This window comes from Macrobrachium nipponense, chromosome 45, assembly GCF_015104395.2.
Source record: "Macrobrachium nipponense isolate FS-2020 chromosome 45, ASM1510439v2, whole genome shotgun sequence".
NCBI classification, from domain to species: domain Eukaryota; kingdom Metazoa; phylum Arthropoda; class Malacostraca; order Decapoda; family Palaemonidae; genus Macrobrachium; species Macrobrachium nipponense.
In genome coordinates this window covers 13513215-13530714 of record NC_061105.1, presented here as the reverse complement: position 1 = coordinate 13530714, position 17500 = coordinate 13513215, and the positions used below count along the sequence as shown (strand labels likewise).

The following is a 17500-nucleotide window of genomic DNA, read 5'->3' as shown; positions in this document are numbered from 1 at the left end:
CTTTCTGTACTTGTTTTATTTTTTTCCCTTTCAATAAATGTTTCTTGTTTCTTTCTTTCTGTATTTTCCATTACCTTCTGTTACTTCTTTCTGATGATGAACACCTTAATATTCTTTGGAAGTTTGGACTTCAAGTCGGTGGCCCCTTTGGTGAGCTTGTTCCATATGAATAGGGTTCATCATAATAATAATAATAATAATAATAAAATAAATAATAATAATAATAATAATAATTTTATTTTCGAAGAAGACCTTCATTTAATAATAATAATAATAACAATAAAAATAATAATAATAATAATAATAATAATAATAATAATAATAATAAAATGATAATTTATATTTTGTAAGAAGACCCTCTTTTAAACAAACAGAATAAAAATAATAATAATAATAATAATTATAAAACAAAGATTCACAGAGATCGCGACAGACACAGTCAGACACCAAATAAAGAAAATGCCAAACTGGAAAGCCCCAGGTCCCGATGAAGTCCATGGATACTGGCTGAAAAACTTCAAGGCCCTACACCCACGAATAGCAGAACAACTCCAGCATTGTATCTCAAATCACCAAGCACCCAAATGGATGACCACAGGAAGAACATCCTTAGTACAAAAAGACAAGAGTAAGGGAAATATAGCCAGTAACTACAGGCCTATCACCTGCCTACCAATAATGTGGAAGTTACTAACAGGTATCATCAGTGAAAGGCTATATAACTACCTAGAGGAGACAAACACCATCCCCCACCAACAGAAAGGCTGCAGAAGGAAGTGTAGGGGCACAAAAGACCAGCTCCTGATAGACAAAATGGTAATGAAGAACAGTAGGAGAAGGAAAACCAACCTAAGCATGGCATGGATAGACTATAAGAAAGCCTTCGACATGATACCACACACATGGCTAATAGAATGCCTGAAAATATATGGGGCAGAAAACAGGAAAACAAAAACATCAGCTTTCCTCAAAAACTACAATGCGCAACTGGAATACAATACTTACAAGTCTGGAATAAGACTAGCAGAGGTTAATATCAGGAGAGGGATCTTCCAGGGCGACTCACTGTCCCCACTACTCTTCGTAGTAGCCATGATTCCCATGACAAAAGTACTACAGAAGATGGATGCCGGTACCAAACTCACGAAAGAGGCAACAGAATCAACCATCTGATGTTCATGGACGACATCAAGCTGTATGGTAAGAGCATCAAGGAAATAGATACCCTAATCCAGACTGTAAGGATTGTATCTGGGGACATCAGGATGGAGTTTGGAATAGAAAAATGCGCCTTAGTCAACATACAAAAAAGGCAAAGTAACGAGAACTGAAGGGATAAAGCTACCAGATGGGAGCAACATCAAACACATAGATGAGACAGGATACAAACCTACCTGGGAATAATGGAAGGAGGGGATATAAAACACCAAGAGATGAAGGACACGATCAGGAAAGAATATATGCAGAGACTCAAAGGCGATACTCAAGTCAAAACTCAACGCCAGAAATATGATAAAAGCCATAAAAAAAAAAACACATGGGGCAGTGCCAGTAATCAGATACAGCGCAGGAATAGTGGAATGGACGAAGGCAGAACTCTGCAGCAGAGATCAGAAAACCAGGAAACATATGACAATACACAAAGCACTACACCACCCAAGAGCAAATACGGACAGACTATACATAACACGAAAGGAAGGAGGGAGAGGATACTAAGTATAGAGGACTGCGTCAACATTGAGACAGAGCACTGGGGCAATATCTGAAAACCAGTGAAGACGAGTGGCTAAAGAGTGCATGGGGAAGAAGGAATAATAAAAGTAGACGAAGACCCGACCGAAATATACAGACAGGAGAAAGACAGACAGAACAGAGGACTGGCACAACAAACCAATGCACGGACAATACATGAGACAGACTAAAGAACTAGCCAGCGATGACACATGGCAATGGCTACAGAGGGGAGAGCTAAAGAAGGAAACTGAAGGAATGATAACAGCGGCACAAGATCAGGCCCTAAGAACCAGATATGTTCAAAGAACGATAGACGGGGGAAACAAATTTAACAAAAAAATCCTCTCCCATATGTAGGAAGTGCAATATGAAAAATGAAACCATAAACCACATAGCAAGTGAATGCTCGGCACTTGCACAGAACCAGTACAAAAAGAGGCATGATTCAGTGGCAAAAGCCCTCCACTGGAGCCTGTGCAAGAAATATCAGCTACCTTGCAGTAATAAGTGGTACGAGCACCAACCTGAGGGAGTGATAGAAAACGATCACGCAAAAGATCCTCTGGGACTATGGTATCAGAACGGATAGGGTGATACGTGCAAACAGACCAGACGTGACTTTGATTGACAAAGTCAAGAAGAAAGTATCACTCATTGATGTCGCAATACCATGGACACCAGAGTTGAAGAGAAAGAGACGGAAAAAATGAATAAGTATCAAGATCTGAAAATAGAAATAAGAAGGATATGGGATATGCCAGTGGAAATCGTACCCATAATCATAGGAGCACTAGGCGCGATCCCAAGATCCCTGAAAAGGAATCTAGAAAAACTAGAGGCTGAAGTAGCTCCAGGACTCATGCAGAAGAGTGTGATCCTAGAAACGGCACACATAGTAAGAAAAGTGATGGACTCCTAAGGAGGCAGGATGTAACCCGGAACCCCACACTATAAATACCACCCAGTCGAATTGGAGGACTGTGATAGAGTAAAAAAAAAAAAAAATAATAATAATAATAATAATAATAGTTGATGTTGATGTTGTTTCTGCCGAGCATGTTGTTATTCAGATAATGTTATTTGACCTTTTATTTAAATTTAGTATAAAAGAAACACTCGGAGGTTTGTCATTTTTTTTCGTTTATTTTTTTGTCGTTTTTTTTTACGTTTTTCTGAACATGGGTGGTAATATTACTTATTTCTTTTTTTTTTTTTTTTTTTTTTAGTATGCTTATGTTATGAAAGCGCCAACTAAATACTAATTTTATATTGTCCGTAAAACTGAATAGCAAATTCTTGATGTTTTGAAATGGTTTACATGAGTGTGAAAGCCCAATAATAATAATAATAATAATAATAATAATAATAATAATAATAATAATGAATAATAATAATGATGATAATATAATGATAATAATAATAATAATAATAATAATAATAATAATAATAATAAAGGAAACAAAATGACCCATGTTGTGTTGCTGTTTTGAAGTAAACAAATATTGACAGCACCCAGTTTTATTTATCTAGTTTTTAATTTATTTTTTTTTATTTATTTTTTATTATTTTTTTTTTTTGCTTTCAAGGACTTCTCTCCCCTTCGTCAGGTGAAACGTAAGACTTTCATATCTTCTGACGAAGGGGAGAAAGCTAAAGAAATGTGTATTTTTATTGTTAGTTTGTTTCAAGGGAGTTAACTCAAGAGTTGTTTTCTCTCGCTTATTGCTCTGTAATAATAATAATAATAATAATAATAATAATAATAATAATAATAATAATAATAATAATAATAATAATAATAATTTACTCTATATGAGAAAATAGGTATTAATTGCTCTGTTGCGGTGCAGATTTGGTTTCAACCGTATCACTTATTCTTCTATGTAATGTACGATTTCATTAAGCTTCATTAAACTCCCAAATTTACTATTTCCGAGTCGCGTCGTGGAGGAACCACGCGGCTTCGTAATTAATACAATTTGAACAGCACTTTTAATATGCTCGTTTCATATACCGGGTGGGAAACTTTATTGTAATTAACTGGCTTTGTATTTTTGTTCCATGGTTTAATATTGGGCTGCTAAACTTCTTTTGAGGGGAGGGGGTGAGCGAGGGGGGAAGGGGGGAGCGAGGGGGACGGAGGAGTCTTCCTTGTGCGTGTTAATGAGTGTGGTCTTTGTATTTGTTGGTTGGTTAAGTTTCTTAGAATCCAATAATTTGTTGCTGATGGTTTAAGTTATGTTTTATTATTTTGTTTTTTTATAACTGAAATCTTTGTAGTAGCTTTTATGTAATTATAGAACTTGGGTATTATTATTATTTATTATTATTATTATTTTATTATTATTATTATTATTATTATTAGTTATTTTATTTTATTATTATTAAGTTATTATTATTATTATTTCTTCTACCCATTCCGTCCTGTCTGTTACTTCGTCGGTGTTTCTTCGTATGTCGTTTGATACCTCAACATCCCTGTCGTCTTCTGTGGCATCGTCTCTCAGTTCGTCTTCTTGTAATTCGTTGCCGTGTGTCATTTCCCTTTCCAATTCCTCTCTTTCTGTTGGGGAGAGCCAGTTCTTTTTCTTTATGTTCCTTACTTGGTCTGCCAGCCTCTGCTCTGTTTGGGGGGTGTTATTCCTCTCATTCCAGATGTTGACCAACCATCTTCTATATCCTCTCTCCGTCGGGTTGCTTCTGATGTAGCATCTCCATATTTCCTTATTTTCTTCTCTTGTCCATTTCTTCCTCTGGTTTGCTTCTGTAGCTCCAATCTCAGGCTGTTGGTTACTGTCGTTGTGGTGGTCAGTTGCTGGATGACGACCTCCAAGTTCCTGACCGTCTTCCCCTTCAATTGGGCTGAATACCTGGCTGCCGGACGTAGCTCCTCTGTTGCCAGAGGTTCCATTAACGTCGTTGTCATTTAATCCTTCATTTCTTTCCATCATTACTGAGTTTTGCTATTTAACCCATAGCTGGACGCTACCCCATCAGAGATAGGTACTCATTTACAGCTGAGTAGACTGAGGAAATTATGGTAAAGATCCTTTCCCAAGGAATCAACGCCGAGGAGAGCGGTCACCCACGACTGACCAGCCCCAATGTTGCTTAACCAGTCAATTGACGGCCATTATTATTAAGATGAACCCATTCATATGGAACAAGCCCCACAACAAGGCCATTGACTTGAAACTCGAGCTTCCAGAGAATTTGGTGTTCATTCGAAAGAATGCTCTAGATACCCCGTAATGTAATTAACCAAGAGTTGTTGTTATTTTCTTTTTTATGGAAGTTCCAAAGTCTCTTAAGTGAAAGGTGTGTTGTTTAAAGGTAATTTGGCGGTGTAATTCATTTCTATTATTACGAGTATTTTGTGAATTATCGAGTCCATGTTTTTTGTCTTTAATCTTGTGAACGTGGTGTGGCTTACATCTAGTTGGTGTTGATTAATATGATTTATGATTTCTTTTCGCGATCTTTTTTTCATTTTGATTTTATCGTATAGAGTTTAAATTTGTATAGTCTTTTATGCGTCGATTACTACTTTTTATTTTTATTTATTTTTTTTATACGCCACTTGGTAGTGTGATAACGTGCATGCTACTCGCGCGCAAATTATGTAGTGCCATGACAATTTGAGTAATAACCCAGAAGTGAATGCCACAGATTTGTAAATACTGGCTTCATGGTATGTGCCAATACCCTGTGCGTGTCTAATAGCACTGTCATGAAAAGGCATTAGCTAACAACACACTGCCAGTAGCCTGGAGACACTGCCCGCGATGTGCGTCAACCCCTTTTGTAGCGGGTACTAATGACCTAAGAAAATTCTGATAATATAAACATAATGAATTATACGCATTTTCACGGAGGTAGAGATGATGTCACCTAAACTGTAGTTACATATATGAGTAATGCCATTAAAAATATGAATTGAATACACTAAGATAGCTGGGACGTAGTAAGTCAACTCTGGCGCGTGGTTACCGTAGAGTTATTTTGGCACCGTGAGCAACGTGGTGGCGTTCATCGTTTTAGGAATTGGCACGAGTTCCTTGCCCGTATGTAGATGTGTGTCTGGATCTGTGATGGAAAGCCAGACGCTTTCAATACGTGGGGATGGAAAGTGAGTCGTGTTCAAATATGACATCAAGTCACAAAGCGAGAAATGTCTACCTGGTTTTTTGGTTTTGTCAATTCTTGAAAGATTTTATTCTGAAAGGCATCTCTAACGCGTCTATCTTTTGTGGTTGAATCCCACTCTCCTCTCTTCTTTGTCCTTTGTCTTTGGGTAGGATTTTAGGATACCCGTCCTATTAGTTTTTTTTTTTCTCTTGAAACATTGTGGGTATCATTGGTTTGAATGCCGGCCATTTTTATTTTTTATATGTACCTTGTGAACCATTCAGCTTTTGTGTATGGTTTGTTCCTCGGTTAATTCTTTAAATTTAACCTCACCACATCTTGCTGACTGAAAATAGTTCTGAGTTCAGCACCGATTTACCTGGAATGATAATATAATAAATTTTGTTTTAACATTTCTCCATCATCCATTTTTCATAAACTTTGAACTTTTTGTTTTTTCAGTATTAAGTATTTAAATCTGTTTTCACAACCCCATGAGTTTGAAATTATCTAAATTTTCACTAGCATAATTTTTTTTTTATTAAAATGTTTCGAACGCCAGATTTTATCACTTACTTTCAGTTAGTCGTTACTTCAAATTTTATTATTGATTTGTTTAGTCACTACGTTTGATTATATTATTATACGTAGTCATCGCATCACATTGTATTACTTATTACGTATATTGTAAGTAGTCGTTACTTGAAATTTTATAACATTTTGTTTAGACATTACTTCCTATTTTATTACATTTTATTTGTCATGCAAATATTATTACTTATTTATTTAATCATGACTTAAAACTTTCATTACTTTCATTTTACCTTTCATGTTTAGTTGAACGCCCGCTGGCGACATTTCACGCATATTTTACCATCTTCAAATTTCCTGCAAACGAATCCTGCTGTCGCTGCTGGTGTTTTGCCCTTCGCCTGGCCATTCCCAAGGACCTTATCGCCTGGTCACGGCGCGGGAGGGTTTGGTTGTGAGGGGGGCGCCCGAAAGCATTCCGATCGCCATGCATATGAATTGAAGTCGTCGGCGGCGGCAGCAGCAGCGCCTGACTTGAAAATTGGGAGGTTTGGGTGACGCGAAGAATTGCGCTTGGTGGGGGCGGGGGCGGGGGTTTGGGGGGGGGGTCTCAGTGTTGGAGGAGGAGTGTAGTAGGAGGAAGGTGGGGTGGGGGAAGGAGTCCTCCTTGAGTGGAAGGAGGAATAAGGAAGGGTTTTACGAATGCACAATGAGAGAAGAAAGCTTGGAAAGTTTCGCCTGAATGGCTATTGAGGATCTCGACTTGTTCGCGCTGCCTGCTTTGCTTGTTTGTCTGTCTGTCTGTCTGTTTGTGCGTTGGAGTGTGTGTGCGCAAGCGCGTGTCTTTTTACAGGAATGGGTGTGTTTGCTTGTTTGTGTGCGTTGGCGTTGTCTTGTCTTGCGTAAGCAATCATATACTATAGGGTAAGAAGTGCGTGCAATCATTGATGGTGCGGTTGTGTTGGATATTTTTAGTTCGCTTTTAAAATGATATATATATACATATATATATACTATATATATACTATATATATATATATATATATATATATATATATATATATATATATACACACACACACACGTACATGTATACACAACACGTTTGTGTGTGTGTGTATATATATCAATCTCCCTTAAAATGGGTTTGTTGAAGAGACGCTTCTCACCACAATATTTATCCGTAACTGCCAAATCTCCGAAATGATTCCAAAGCATCATCCGATACGTGGATACTCGAAATGCCAAATGGACGACGCTATCAACAAGCCTTGAAAAAATATAGAAAAAATAAAATGAAATGAAATGAAAAAGCGTCAAAAAGTGTCGTCGTATTTCGCAGCTGTACTCGACGAGAGGGTGTTTTGGAACCCTGAGGGCGAAGTCGACCGCGCCAACTGGGTGTGGGCTCTCCTCCTCCCCCTCCTCTTCCTCCTCCATCACCACCAACTCCTCCCTCTCTTCCTCCTCCTCCTCCTCCTCCTCCTCCTCCACCATCATCGACAGCGGCGCTAGCGGCGGCGGCGGCGGCGGGAGCGGCTCTACTGAACACCAGTTTGCCCCCTGACGAGGCGGCGTGTGGTGGTGGTGGTTCCGGCTCTCAGAGGTTTCGCGCGCAAATTCCTCCCTTTGGTCGCTGGCGGGTTTTCGAGACGGGCGTCTTCAAGGCATACGACAGTTGCTGCTCGTAGGGAACCGATCTCGGTTGGAATTTTTTTTTTTTTTTTTTTTTTTTATCTCGTAGATTCGTCTGCTTTGAAAACGATAACTACAATTTTCGTACTGGAAAATAAAAGCAAAGGATATTTTTTTCATCTTATTTCTTTTTAAGTCAAGCGTCTAGAAGGCACATTCATACATGCTTGTTGAATTGATTTTTTTTTTTAACTCTACTTACAGTGCCGTGAACAGTTGTTCAATAGAATGTGACACTTGAGTTTGCTGTAGAAACAAAGGATTTTTATGTACGTCTATATATCATGTATAGTTGCTCACAGAATTTAATCTTATTATTTAAGTGAAATGTGAGACACACAGACTGGAAATTTTTGATCACGAAAGCAAGATTGTCTTCTTAAACGTCGATTAGGATACTTGTGGAATTAGCATGTTTGACGGTGCTAGTGTAGTGAATATTTACTTGTTTTTCATTTTTGCGTTTTTAATTTTGCCAGAAGGGTGCCGTTATACAGTCCAGTGTATGAGGTTCCTGTAATTTTTTTTTTTTTTTTTTTTTTTTTTGTCCAGTGTGGTTTTTTTTCTGCGTTGGATGATATTTTTGTCGTTTTTTTTTTTTCAAATTGGAGTTTTTTTATCACATTCATCACCCAAACTTGTAGAATGAAAATAATATGTAGTTTTTATTCGTGAATATATGTTTGAAGCTAAATCACTTTTGCGTGTATCAGAGAGAGAGAGAGAGAGAGACTTCATAAAACGTCACCACAGCTCCTGCCTCCCGTTTCCTTTTATCAAAACGTTTCTCTTTTCTCTCTCTCCTCTCTCTCGTTCTCTTCTTCTCTCCTCTCTCTCGCTCATCTCTCACTGCGGAATACCCAGCTCAATCTCGTCTCTCCTCTCTCTCCTACTCTCTCCAGTGTCTCTTCCTTCTCTTCTCATCAGGACAGAGAGGGAGAAAGTGTCATCATAAAACGTCACTACAGCTCCTGTCCTTTTATCAAGTCTCTCTCTCTCTCTCTCTCTCTCTCTCTCTCTCTCTCTCTCTCTCTCTCTCTCTCTCTCTCTCAGGGCAGCAGGGCATTTTAGCAACACGGTAGGAAGTGGCCGTTCAGAAGGAAGGTTGCAACGGACTGATCCGAGATCGATTGCCTATTCAGGTATGCTGTCGATAAATACTTGAGTAAAGTTAAGTCCTCATCTCGTTCAGTTACTACGTGGTCACTTCGAGAGAGAGAGAGAGAGAGAGAGAGAGAGAGAGAGAGAAAGAGTATATTTCTTATAAATGGGGTACATTGTAGTTTGGGAGAGGGAGAGAGAGATACTTTCTTATAGATGGAGTACACTTTAGTATGAGAGAGAGAGAGAGAGAGAGCAGTTTGGCACACGCAGACTAAAGGGAAAGGAGAAAGGGTGGTTTGGGGTGTATGTGTGTGTTTGTATGTATGTGATAGCCCGCCCCCCTCCCCCCTATCCCATTGTACCCCTCTCCCTCTCTCGGTAGCTGCTTTTCCTCTTTAGCCTTTCTCCTCCCCTCCCCCTTGTGCCTCTCCTCCTCCTCCTCCTGGGTATATAAAGGCTCTTGCGGCCGCAGGATTTCAAAAGGGCCCCGCCCTTGGTGGACGGCGCGATTCCTTCACACGTTACTTTATGTAGGGTCGTGGGTTTTGGTCTACCAAGGATTCACGTTGTGTGTTCCTTCGCTGGCGTTTGCCTCGTGTTGTGCTCTCGTAGGCTTTCTTTTCTCTCTCTCTCTCTCTCTCTCTCTCTCTCTCTTTATATTTATCTCGTCTACCGTATCGTTTCCAGTCTTCTCGTATTTTTATTCTTCTCGTTCGAACGTCTTTGCGTCGTCAGAGTCACGTTGCTGATGGTAATATAAGATTTTCGTTTCTTTGGGCACTCTTTTATCTTCCCTGGCCCTTTCCTCCTCCTCCTCCTCCTCCTCTTTGTGTTTTTTCTCTTATTTCACAAAGTGTCGTGCTATATACCCCTGTTGAACCTTGGGAGAATAAAACGAATGAATTTAGTAGCCAGCCCGGAAAAAAAAAGATTTATAAAAAAAAAAAGGAAAAAAATACGTTCTTGGGAAGCTTACCTCTTAAGATTTTATCGGATGGGGCCCCCCACCGTTTACTTTTTATTCTTTTGTTTTAGCGTTTTTGTTTAATTTTACTATCGTCAGTCAATTTTTATCCGTTGTTGGCGTTCTTTGTTTGATCGGATAAGTAGGTGTTGGTTGTGTATGTGTATTTATGTATATTATATAAATGTGTATGTATACACATAGACGCATCTGCTGTAAGTAATTTCTAAGGAGTTTTGAGGGGTGCCTAATTTGGGTGTTAAGTGGTCCCCACAAAGGGGTGTCAAGTGGTTCCCAATTTCCAAGGGGTGTTGAGGATGTTCAATTCAGGGCTGTTAAGGGATGCCCAATTTCTAAGGTGTTTAGGGGGTGCCCAATTTTTAAGGGTGTTATTGGGGCCTATTTGCTAAGGGGTGTCAAGGTGACCCAATTTCTAAGCGGTGTTGAGGGGTGCCCATTCCTAAGGAGGTGTTTAGGGGGTGCCCAATTTCTAAGATGGTTAGGGGATGCCCATTTTCCAAGAGGGTTTAAGGGCAGATGTATAGCGCCACCATTACACTGTCCCCTTGAACTGGCCGAGTTAGGATGACCTCTCTTCTTCTTCTTCGTCCTTTTTTTTTTTTTTTTTTTTTTTTTTTTTTTTTTTTTTTTTTTTTTTTTTTTTGTGTGTGGTGGTGGTGGAGGCGCTCTTGGCGGCTCCATTTTTTTTGGGCGGGAGGAAAAAAAAATTTCGATGAATATTATTTAGTCGTCCACATTACTATTGTAGTAAAAGAGTAGTGACATTGTATTTATACATCGTGAGGATATCATATATACTCATGATAATGATGAGAAAGGTTACTATAGAAATACATAATGCATATTTTTGTAAGGTGCGGATAACTTTTATGTACTCTTGATGATGATGATGAGAACGTTCATTATATTTTGTTATTGTTATGTTTCAAAACTACTCTTCCCATTTCCGAGAGAGAGAGAGAGAGAGAGAGAGAGAGAGAGAGAGAGAGAGAGAGAGAGAGAGTTAACCTTTAACTTCCAGTCTCAAAATTGAGGTTAATATATACTCTACTTGATGCTCGCGTACCTAACGAGAAGATATCTCACATTCGCGCAGAAGCTCCGTTCCCCGTTCGCGTATTCCGCCGATTTCGCGTCTTGTGTGTCCCCTCCCTCCCCTCGCCCCCGGGCCTAATTTCACGTTAATCCGTAATACAATTTCACCAAAGAGCGGATTACAGCCCGGTCCTATTGATCTGTCCACGGATTTTCACAGATTCAGCGAAGTCGTGAATTTGGCTGGCTATGCACGCAATGGATAGCAGAGAGAGAGAGAGAGAGAGAGAGAGAGAGAGAGAGAGAGAGAGAGAGAGAGAGAGAGAGACTTGGTATAAGGTGTGCTCGCTTGGAGTCGCTTTGCGATTCAGTTTGTTTCGAAGTTGATACTGGCTTCGGTTACGTACACACCCCGTATGGGAGTACTGCCGTCAATTCACATCCCCTGGTGCACTATAGGCGTTCCTTCGGCCCTCTAGCTGCAGCCCCTTTCATTCCTTTGACTGCGCCTCCTTGCATATTCTCAATCTTCCATATAACTTCCCACCCTCCCCTAAGAATTGTTTCCCAGTGCAACTGCTTTGAGGTTTTCATCCTGTTACACCTTTCAAACCTTCTTACTGTCAAGTTTCCCGTTCAACGCTGAATGGCCTCGTAGGTCCCCAGCGCTTGGTATTCTGCCAGGACTCCGTAGTCTCTTCTATTCTGGGCTAGGTGCGGAAAGTGCTTCGTGAATTTGACTGGCCATATTACCAGGTCTTGTGTAAACAATGTGAACTTGATTGATTTAGTTATTATACTCTGTTTTTTCCCATCTGTCCACCCGCCTGTGGTGTTTGCGTATGGTAACACTGCGTCCCGGGCCTTAGATAGAAGTTCGCTATGTGTATGTTTTAGGTGAATAAAAGGATATCTGGGTGTACATTTGCAACTGAAAAGTGTTCTAATCATTTACTGTATGCGAATTACACCGTTCATATTCGAAATAGGATGTTATTTAAATCCCGGGACGCATCCACAGGCGGATGGACAGGTGGAAAAAAAACAGGGTATAGTTATTGTGTGTTTGTTTGTCTTTTTTTTTTCTCCTCCATATTTTGTATTCCGTCGAATTCCTTATAATTAGTAGGTTACTATTACTTATATTTCCTTTGTCATTTTCTTCGCCCCCTAATCCGTAAAACTCCCGCTCCCCCTCCCACCCTTCCCCTATGGCAAGTCTGTGTACCCTAATCGTGTAAAACTCCTCCCCCTCCCCCCATGTATAGTCGCGGATAGGTACGGATGTCAAGTTCCCCGTAACATCCGAGTTCACGCGGAAAGAAATTGGTGTTCATTTGTGCAATTAACTCAAAAACAATTTTTTTAATATTGTTGAAACCCGTAATTCAGGCTGGCCACCTCAACAAAATTTAGATTATAAATAGAATGTCTATGTAAGAATGTATATATTTGAACAGATATATTTATATACATATATTTTTAGATATTTTATGTGAAATTTATTTTAGAATTATTTTTTTTTCTATTTAAATTTATTTCGGTGTCAGTAACCTTGATGTTGTGACGCCAGTTTTAATAGACACAATCAATCACTCGTAACTTTGTTGATCCTGAATGTAACTTGAACGTAAAGAGAGGAAGGTGGAAAACAACAAACACACTCACACAATATATATATATATATATATATATATATATATATATATATATATATATATATATATATATACCTGTTTCTTTCGTAATTTTATGATTTCTCGTTTTGTCTGGGTCTTCTCTTTCGAAGAAGAAGAAAAAGAGAGGAGAGAGGAAAAGGAGTAGAGGAAGAAGAAGAAGAAGAAGGAGGAGGAGAAGGAAGAAGAAGGAGGAGGAGAAGGAAGAAGAGGAGGAGGAGGAGGAAGAGGAGAAGGTGTCTGATGCAGGCAGGGGGATTTAGGGCGAGGGTTCAGAATCCATACGGGTTCCTGCTTGTCTGCCTGCTCAGCCAAACACATTGTATATATATACATATATATATATATATATATATATATATATATATATATATATATATATATATATACATATATATATATACACGCGCGCGCGCGACACATGCATTAAGCTACAAATGTCCTTTGATATCCAATTCGCTCTACCTCGGAATTAATATACTTTCATATATGTTAACCGAAGGGGAATTTTTTTTTTTTATTTGAAGATGATTTCGTCCTCTCGTGGGTTCGAACCGGCGCCCAGCGGACAGAGGAGAAGAGAAATCAGGACTTCAGTGACGTTATAGACTCGGCCAAGTGTGTGTATGTGTGTGTGTGTACACATGTATATAAACTAAACATGAAGCAGTTACCATTTCATTATATCTTATGAAATGCTGAAATACAACACAATGTCATTGACACATCATCATCTGTTCCTAATTGCACCTAATTGGTAAAAAGTATAAACTTTTGGGTCTTATTCTCTAGAATTGAGCCATTTGCGTTTATGAATTCTTTTCAATTCGCGAGTGAAGACGGCATGTGAAGAGAACGCCATGATGAGTTGAATGTTAAAAAAAAGCATTCCACTTGAGAATTAAAAAGTAAAATCGAAAAGGAAAAAAAAATTGCCTTGCTATGGTACGAGTCATTGACCTCTGTCACGACATCTGTCAGAGTCAACTCGGCCTCTGTCACCTCATCTGTCAGAGGCATCTCGACCTCTTGTTACCACATCTGTCAGAAGCATTGCGACCTCGGTACCACAGGCTGTCAGATTGCATCTCGACCAACTCTGTCACATTCATCTGTCAGAGGCATTGCGACCTCGGTTACCACATCTGTCAGAGGCATCTCGACCTCTGTCACCTCATCTGTCAGAGGCATTGCGACCTCGGTTACCACATCTGTCAGAGGCATCTCGACCTCTGTCACCTCATCTGTCAGAGGCATCTCGACCTCTGTCACCTCATCTGTCAGAGGCATTGCGACCTCGGTTACCACATCTGTCAGAGGCATCTCGACCTCTGTCACCTCATCTGTCCGAGGCATTGCGACCTCGGTTACCACATCTGTCAGAGGCATCTCGACCTCTGTCACCTCATTTCTGTCCAGTTAGGCATTGTGGAGCGACCTCGGTTATCCACATCTGTCAGGGGTCATTGCGAGACCGTCGGGTTACCACATCTGTCAGAGGCATCTCGACCTCTGTCACCTCATCTGTCAGAGGGCTTGCGACCCTCTGTTACCACATCTTGTCAGAGGCAATGCGACCTCATCTTCACCTTCATCTGTCAGAGGGCATTGCCGACCCTCGGTTCCCACCAACATCTGTCAGAGGCACGACTCTGTCACCGGTCATCGTCAGAGGCATTGCGACCTCGGTACCACATCTGTCAAGAGGCATCTCGACCTCTGTCACCTTCACCATGCAGAGGCAGTCTCGAGCCGCTGGTTACCATATCTGTCAGAGGCATTGCGACCTCTGTCACCACATCTGTCAGAGGCATCTCGACCTCTGTCACCTCACCTGCCAGAGGCATCTCGACCGCTGTTACCACATCTGTCAGAGGCATCGCGACCTCGGTTACCACATCTGTCAGAGGCATTGCGACCTCGGTTACCACATCTGTCAGAGGCATTGCGACCTCGGTTACCACATCTGTCAGAGGCATTGCGACCTCGGTTACCACATCTGTCAGAGGCATCTCGACCTCTGTCACCTCATCTGTCAGAGGCATTGCGACCTCTGTCACCACATCTGTCAGAGGCATTGCGACCTCGGTTACCACATCTGTCAGAGGCATTGCGATCTCGGTTACCACATCTGTCAGAGGCATTGCGACCTCTGTCACCACATCTATCAGAGGCATCTCGACCTCTGTCACCTCATCTGTCAGAGGCATTGCGACCTCTGTCACCACATCTGTCAGAGGCATCTCGACCTCTTGTTACCACATCTGTCAAATCGCTCAGAAAGGTCAAGAATTTTTAGCCTAGAATAGTAGATTTTCTGGTTTTTATATGTTGAGGTATCTGTCATTCTGTTAGCGAGAATTTCAGGTATTTTCGAGTATTCGGTATTGATTTATTGTATTCCAAACATATGGAAAGGATTTATAGTAATTTGAAGTATTTACTGCGGCGTTATGCCATTCCAAGGCGTTCAGCGACGATTTACGACCTTCAAGGGCATTTAGCTAGGATTTATGAGCTCTCTGAAGCAAATAGCAAAGATGGGTGGCATTTCGATGCTTGCAATAAGGATTTTGGTATTATAAAGCATTTTATTATGGTTTTGGGTGTATTTAGAAGCTTTTGTCAAGGATTTGTGGCATTTTGAAGTTTTTGTAAGGAATTATGGCATTCTGAAGTTTTTAACAAGGATTTATGGCATTCTGTGTTTTAACAAGGATTTATGCCATTCTGAAGTTTTTGATAATAATTTGTGGTATTCTGAAGTTTTTAACAAGGATGTATGGCATTCTTAAGTTTTAACAAGGATTTATGGTATTCTGAAGTTTTTAATAATAATTTGTGGTATTCTGAGGTTTTTAACAAGGATTTATGCTATCCCGAAGTTTTTAATGGTATATCAGTCCTTTGAGCTATAGTCTCGAAGTATATGATTCTCTTAACACTGGTTGATATTAGTTTATAACCTCTTCAAGTGATCGATCTGTAACTATGAGTATAACCTTTTCTATATCATTTTCTTAAGTGGTCGAAGACTTCCACGAAATGTCTATCTTTGTGGTTGGTCTGGCGTTCTTCTGCTTGTCACGACGCTTGAAGAGTTTCAGGCAATGTTGCGACAGATGGTGTGGTCTGTATGGGTAGGATATTGTGGGATTTATAACCCACGGGTATTTTATTCCTTCACAAGTACTGAACTACATGGGGATTTAGCTTCGATGTAAAGAACTTCAGGTTAACATGTTGGAAATACAAACTACTTTGAAGATTTGCCATATTTTTCCTACACGAATTCAAACCTTCGTACATAGAAGCTAAATCCCTATGTGAAGGACTTAAGGGAAACCTTTTAGGGAAAATACAAAATACTTTTAAAATTTGCCATAGGTTTTTACACAAAAATCTTCATTCTTTAGAAAGAAGCCTAATCCTTATATAATGGACGTAGGATTGTATAATAGGAGAAAAACTAATTAATTTGAAAATTTGCTCCTTTTAGTTAGACGTTGGCAAAACTATGATATTATTATTATTATTATTCAGAAGATGAACCCTGTTTGTGTGGAACAAGCCCACCACCAAAGGGGCCATTGACTTGAAATTCAAGCTTCCAAAGAGTATTTTATGGTGTTCACTCGAAAGAAGTAACGGAAGTTATAGGGAAATGCTAAGTATAAAGGCTGTCACATCGAAGACTCACTGTTTGACTTGAAAAGTGACCTAGCGTGACTAGCAAGTGTGACACAGAGAGACCAGAGGACCAACTGACAGAGTTAGAAGGGAATTAGTGAAATTGCCGTTAATGATAACGAACACACACTCTCTTTCTCTCTCTCTCTCTCTCTCTCTCTCTCTCTCTCGGCAATATGACTACTATGATATGTTGTTAATCCATATTTTAGTCCGTTCTTTGTTTCGCTGTTATTACGGTTGTTGTTTTGCGGTTATGCTCGTGGTTGTACTTTTGTGTTGTTGTGTGGAATTTAAAATACATGTGTTGTTGTTGTTGTTATCAGTTTCGTTTCTTGGAAGAGTTTCCTTGACATTCCAGTTCGAGTCAGTGTTGTTATAGCATTAACTCTCTCTCTCTCTCTCTCTCTCTCTCTCTCTCTCTCTCGCCGTAATTGTCGCTTCCTTGTCACAGGTGGAATTCGGGCTTGCTGTTCACCTTCAAAGTTTTTGGGATGCAGGTGGACACGCCCAGCCCAGCCCTAAGCCCGACGTGTGGCGAATTTGCATATTTGTCTGTGTTACTCGACAAGGTTGCATCTTTTTTATTTTTCCATCTGTGAAAGAGCAGACATTCTCTCTCTCTCTCTCTCTCTCTCTCTCTCTCTCTCTCTCTCTCCTCTCTCTCTCTCTCTTCTTGGTTATATATTTTCTCTGCTTGGATCTCTCTCTCTCTCTCTCTCTCTCTCTCTCTCTCTCTCTCTCTCTCTCTCTCTCTCTCCTTCCTTGATTGTATATTTTCTCCACTAGCATTCTTTCTCTCTCATCACTATATATTATGTTATATTATATATATATATATTATATGTTACGTATATATATTATATATATGTATATATATGTATATATATATATTATATATATATATATATATATATATATA

General features: G+C 39.8%; 1 protein-coding gene across 6 annotated transcripts in view; it reads left to right on the top strand.

The window, feature by feature from the left end:
- Positions 1–7934: 7934 nt before the first annotated feature.
- The window catches only part of LOC135214381 (E3 ubiquitin-protein ligase ZNRF1-like), a 68426-nt gene continuing 58860 nt past the window's right edge, over positions 7935–17500 (top strand). The window contains exon 1 of one of the 6 annotated variants that reach the window (XM_064248627.1): positions 7935–7999. The gene's annotated coding sequence lies outside the window, so the exon portion shown is untranslated. Of the gene's footprint in view, positions 8098–17500 lie in introns of all 6 variants that reach the window. The other 5 variants (XM_064248624.1, XM_064248622.1, XM_064248626.1 and 2 more) reach the window with 5 other exon arrangements.